This window comes from Panthera leo, chromosome B1, assembly GCF_018350215.1.
Source record: "Panthera leo isolate Ple1 chromosome B1, P.leo_Ple1_pat1.1, whole genome shotgun sequence".
NCBI lineage: Eukaryota > Metazoa > Chordata > Mammalia > Carnivora > Felidae > Panthera > Panthera leo.
In genome coordinates, this window is record NC_056682.1 from 96,025,216 (window position 1) to 96,031,215 (window position 6,000).

Consider the following 6,000-nt stretch of genomic DNA (forward strand, 5'->3'; position numbering starts at 1 on the left):
TTGATTTTCATTTCTAAATTATAAGGTCTCATTGTGTTTACTGAAATAAACTTCAAAGGCACATCTGTAATTTTGAGAAGAAAACTAAAGCTTAAAGTTCTATAACAAATAGATCTAGTTTTCTATTTTGCCACTGGGAAACTAGGCAGACTGCACATTATGTTTCATAACCAAAATCCCCCAGAGTCCTTACACAAAACCTAAGCTGTATACATGACTCTACTTTGAAACAGTGCAATCTTGGGATGCAGCCAAACTTCACAAAACAAGTCAAGAAATTTCCCATGATGCCAAGGACTCTAGTCAGAGTTTTCAGTATATGGGGGACCACTTTTACTATTACCCATTTATATAAATATAAAGAGAAAAACAAAAAAATAAAGAAGAGGAAGATAGAAATAGAGAAAGAAATGGAAGAAAGAAAGGAGGAAGGGAAAGGATGGAAAAAAGGAGGGTCAGAAGGAGGGACAAAGGAAAGAATGAATTTATTCCTTAGAGGTCAGAGAAAAAGCTTAGCCTTTTCCTGGAATCATTAAATCTTGATCCAAGGGCAAAGGAAGTATATGGTTCCTCTCACTTTATACCAGAAAATAACATATTTCCTGATCCTTCACTCTAAAACCACTGCAACATGAAACTGGATCTAAAATCCTAAGTTTCATCTTGAATTGAGAATAATCTGTATATTCTGAGAGTTCTTCCTCATGCCTTCCTCTTATTAAAAAAAAAGGGAGCTGTCTATTGCTTTGTACATATTTACTACAGTGCCATACTATTGCTAAAGGGTTAAAACAAGCATCTCCATTTTCTCTCACTCTCAAATGGTGTGTCTTTGAACTTGACCTTGCCTACTACATCCAATATATAACAAAGTTTTATCAAGTCCACTTTGAAATCTGCCTGCTTTCTCCACTCTGTCCTCCAAATGTTATACTCACTACAACTAGAATTAGTTTACTAAAGAGCAAGCTCTACACACACACACACACACACACACACAGAACACATTCTTATCATCACCAAAATTTAAAAACTAAAAAATAAAGAGTAAGCTCTTTTATGCCTCTTTACCTTTGCACACATTTTCTCCTCTCTCATCACACTTGTCTAGCATCACCCCTAAAGGAAGAGGTCACAAGTGAAATATTAAAAATTTTCCCCCAATTTTGTTCCTTTGGTAGGTTGATTATATTAAAGGCCCTAGTACTTCACTTTTGCCATGTAACTTGGCAGTATCCTAATGCTCTGAGTAGAGTGTTCCATCCTATTCTGACTCTGGGTTCAGATAGGTGAGTTGCTTTGGCCAATGAGATGTTAGCAAACATAATTCAAGCAGAGGATTCTGTAAGTGCTTGCACATTTCTACTTGTACTCATGTGCCTCTGTCATTGCTATGAGAACATGATCTGGCTAACCTGCTGGCTAGTCATATAACAGAGCCAAGTTGCTACAGTCACCCAAGCTAGGCTATCCCAGATCAGTTCACCAATCCCCAGACATGTGAATGGCCCCAACCTAAATCAGCAGAACTGCTGAGCCATCTCACAACTGACTGCATATTCAATAAGCAAGTGCAGCCCAGAGCATCTAAGCCCAACCCAGAGCAGAATCAAGAGCTAAATCAGAGGTTAGCCAACTATGACCCATGGGCCAAATGTAGCTTACCACCTGGTTTTGCACAGCCCATGGGGAAAAAAATCATAAGCCATTCAATTTCTTGGTAGAAAAAAATAAAAATTCATAACATATATAATATTTCATAATGTGAAAATTATATGAAATTCAAATTTGAGTGTCCATAAAGTTTTATTGGAATATAGGCACATTCATTTCTTTGTATGTTTGTCTATGGCTGCTTTTGCACTATCAGGGCAGAGTTGAGTAGTTGTAACAGAGACCACATGTTCTGAGAAGGCTAAATTATTTACTATCTCACCCTTTAAAGAAAAATATTGCCAAACCCTGAACTAAATATTTATTGCCATATGTCCCTGGGGCTTAGTGGCATTTTGTTACACAGCATCAGTGTAGCAAAAGTTCACTGATACATTATCTCCTCTGGAAGCTAATTCCTTTCTCTTGTCCTCCCAGCAGAGAGTACTGGTGGAGCACAGAGGCCCAGGGTCAGAGCAAAACCAGCTCTCTCCTCCTCAACACCACAGGCCTGGATTTCATGACCAGGGCTGCAAGGACATTAAAGAATGTCACATTCTTCAGTGGTTCCCAATCCAGGGAGCAAACAATGTCAACCTCTCTGTTACAGTGACCAGTGAGGATCCAAAAGGCCCCTTATCCTGCTGACAGTGTCACAAAACCTATGAGCCAGAGATCCCATCCATTGTCAGCTGCATACCCAGGGGTCAACTTGCATAGGAACAGAAGTAGGGAGAAGAAATCTCAAAGATGAAAGGAAATCGGGTATTTACTTAAATTATTACAATAGATTAAATTTACCAAATTAGACTAAAATTTAATTCCTACCTTTGGATCCAGGAGTGAAAACTTGGGAGTAACATTATTTTAATCAATAAAGAAAAATTAAGAAGTTACATTTTATCTCTCAATATAATACAAATGATTTTTGCAAACCTGATATGAATTTTTGTGGAATGAATAAACAGATGGTAAACTCCCCACCATATTGCCATGTACCCTTCCCACTACCTTCTGGCATTTCTATCCAGTTAAGGTATAGTCCAGAAATAACTTATTCTCCCCCCCCCCCCCCCCTCCTTGAACTGCCTTCTAACTTCAAGGAGCAAGGAGCAACTTCCAGGGCCAGCTCCCTTTATTCAGAAATGCCTATTAACCCTCCTCCTTACTTTGGTCTCTTGGCTCAGGAATAGGTGGTCTCCAAGTCTTAGATAAATTTAGATGAAATAGACAGGCATCCTCCAGGTTAGAGGAATTCAGATCTTTCATAGACTTTGGCCTTAAACCTGTACAGAATATCTTCTGAGATTATAAGGAGGCAATGTTTTCCCCAAGAGGAGAAAAAGTCAAATTCCCACATCTGGAGTTTGACCTTTGTGCATGTTGTCATTTCACCCACCACAGGAAACCTTTCTGGGATGGGCTGAAATGTGTAACTTCTCAACAGTGTGGCTGGTAGCAATCCCACCCAGCTGTGTGGAACGGGAAGTGACAGGGCAATTAATATTTTGTTAAAACTTCAGGGGGCTACCCCAAAGCTGGACAGATTTCAGGGCTGACTCATCATGTTAAAACCAAACATGGTATTGTCTGTTCACTACTGCTGACTCACTTGTCAGCCCTAAAAAATGTGCACCTGGGCAGAGCTGCAAAGTCTCAGATCTGCCTTTCCAAGGTGTTACCCTTCGGTGCCAGCCATGTCCATTCACTCTGTGGCGAAGCTTCTATAATGAGCCATAGGTGTGTTAATGATGTTTTATAGAGGGACATGACCAGCCTCTTTCCTGCCTTGGTTCATATGAAAACATCAAGGACAGAAGCACAACTGATGCTTGAGAAGAATCATAGCATTTCTAAGCTGGCAGGGAAGCTTAGAGATCAAACTAAAAGTATTCTCCTAAGAGAGGGTAGGAGGGTGTATAGCAGAATGGGTAAGAGCTCTGAATCAGACATCCTGAATTCACATCCCATCTCTGCCACTTGAAGTGGAATTCTAAATAAGAAGCTAATATAGCTATTAAGTAACTTTAAGCAAATTCCTCAGATTCTGTGAGCTTAGATTTCCTTATCTGTAAAATGAGGAATAATTATAGCACCCACCTCCTTGGGCTATTGTGAGGATTAAAGGAGATAAAGTATAAAAAGAATGTAGTGCTTGACACAAAGTGCTCAATAAATAGTAGCTATTATTAAGGCTGTTGAGACAATCCATGGAAACCTTTTTCCTGGGAACAGGAAAGATCCCCCCCATGTGTTTGGTAATAGATAGGTAAAGGCAAGAGGAACATCATCACAAGCTGGATTTTGATGGAGGTGGAAAAGGAAGAGGAGGAATAGTTGCCCAGGGCAGGGATGGGACATAAGTTATCTTGAGGGGCTGTGCCTTGGAGCCCCAGGTAGGGAAGAACCCACCTTTCATCCTAGTTTCAGGTCTACTGAAGATAGTCATTCGTTTTTTTTAAAGACCCCTCTGATTACAAGTCTCTGAAGGCTCTGCTCAAATTTCCCCTTTTAAGGGCCTTGTTTAAGTGCACATAGGAGGCAGCACAGACAAGTTTGAAAAAAAAAAAAGGCTAGCTAGTAATGGCATATAGAAACTGATACTTACATGATACTGTTAAGTGCACTCTTTTTAAACCACTAATTCTTATTCCACAGAAAGTGGTCTTTATGTCAAAGTCCTTAAGAGGTCCAACAGCTTGTATAACCAGCAAACCTCATGGTTAGTTAGCTGCTTTCAGGACTTGGATTCCCGGTGATAAACAAAAGAATTCTGAAGGCCACAATCTATAAAGTCTCCATAGAAACATATGGAACTACTTAAGTAGGTTGGCTCAGGATTGTTGTTTTGAAAACAAGTATCCTCAGCCAGGATCTCCACTGAGTGCTATTTATTGAATGGTTAGAGAAGGGCAAGACCTCATGGGCCCTGTAGGGCTGCTCTTCAGCAATCTCAAACATTTTGCAGATATTGCTGTAAGGCTACGGATACCTGGGAAAGAATACAAAAAGTCTGTACGTTTGTATCCATTCCACCAAAAGCATTGAGGACCCTCATTAAGGAGTCTGCACTCCTTAAATATCCTTCTACAAATCTCTTACTGTAAGATTTTATGCCTCTAATTCTCTCATTTTTTACTCTCAGAAATTTTTTGATTATAGCCTGCCATCAAGATTCAACTGGCCACTCTGCCCTTTGTACCTTAACAATAACCATCCAAACTTCTATTATATGATAGATGATTCCAAAGCTAGTATCCTACTACTGAACTGTGAACAGCAATTTTTATCTGTTTCTCTTCTGTATCTCCAGGATTTGGCTTAATAGGTGCTTGACAATTGTTTTATCATATTAATAAAATATAATTAATTAATTAATTAATTAAGGTTACAAGTTACTAAATGAATTAATTAGGCCTTGGCTACCCTGACCTTTCGAGTCAGTGGTAGAGCCATGGTTAGAACTCAAAATTCTGATACTCACTATGATAAGCTACTTCACAAGAACTTCCAGTAAACCCATCATGTAATTGCTCATTGATGGCAGATTATGTGGCCACAAAGATGCAGATATAGGATAGCTTTGGTATCCACTGGTCAACATACTTCAAAACATGGACAGCCAACCTTTCTGGCTTCTGTTGTTTGAGTCTCGGTCCCCAAACAACACCAATTGGTCTATTTTTGAAACTAATAATGAGGGTTTTTTTCTTATTATTATAGTATTACTCAAGGCATTCTGTTTTAGAAAAATGTAGACTAAGATAAAGCTCACTATAAAAACCTAGAAATGCTGGATAAAATATAAATTTTAAAATGTTTTATATTCAAAGCCAAGCTCTCAGGAAAGAAAGAGAAATCCTCAGGCACAAGAAGCAAAGAGGTAATTGAAAACAGAATAAAATTTCAAAGTGTCAGCTCATCATGTGGCTACATTATAGTGATAGAGGGTTTATTATTGATCTATTCACCTAAGGACTTGGAATTTCATGTGCATGTGGGGATATAAGGTGGGCATTGGGCCCAAGTGAGCAAGGAATTAGAAATAGGAACCCTGCATAAAAGTTACAACCTTAAAGGCCTATACCCCGTGTGAAAGAGTAGTTTAGGTAAAAATCCATCCATTAGCATAGGGAGATATCAAGAAAATTAAAAATGTAAATGGATGACTTAAATAAAAATTAGATATAGCAAGAAAATTTATAACCTGGAAAACAGATTTGAGGAAATTATTCAGAAGGCACAAAGACAAACATATCTGGAAAATATGAAAGATTAAGAGATACGGAAGGTGGAATAAGGAAGTCCAACATAAAATGGGGCAGAGGCAATCTTTTAAAGATAATG

The 6,000-nt window shown here is 38.7% G+C and overlaps 1 protein-coding gene across 1 annotated transcript in view; it reads right to left on the minus strand.

Moving 5' to 3' along the window:
• The window catches only part of JADE1 (jade family PHD finger 1), a 320,862-nt gene extending 316,474 nt beyond the window's left edge, over positions 1-4,388 (minus strand). The window contains exon 1 of the mRNA XM_042935504.1: positions 4,262-4,388. The gene's annotated coding sequence lies outside the window, so the exon portion shown is untranslated. The remainder of the gene's footprint in view (positions 1-4,261) is intronic.
• Positions 4,389-6,000: the final 1,612 nt, after the last annotated feature.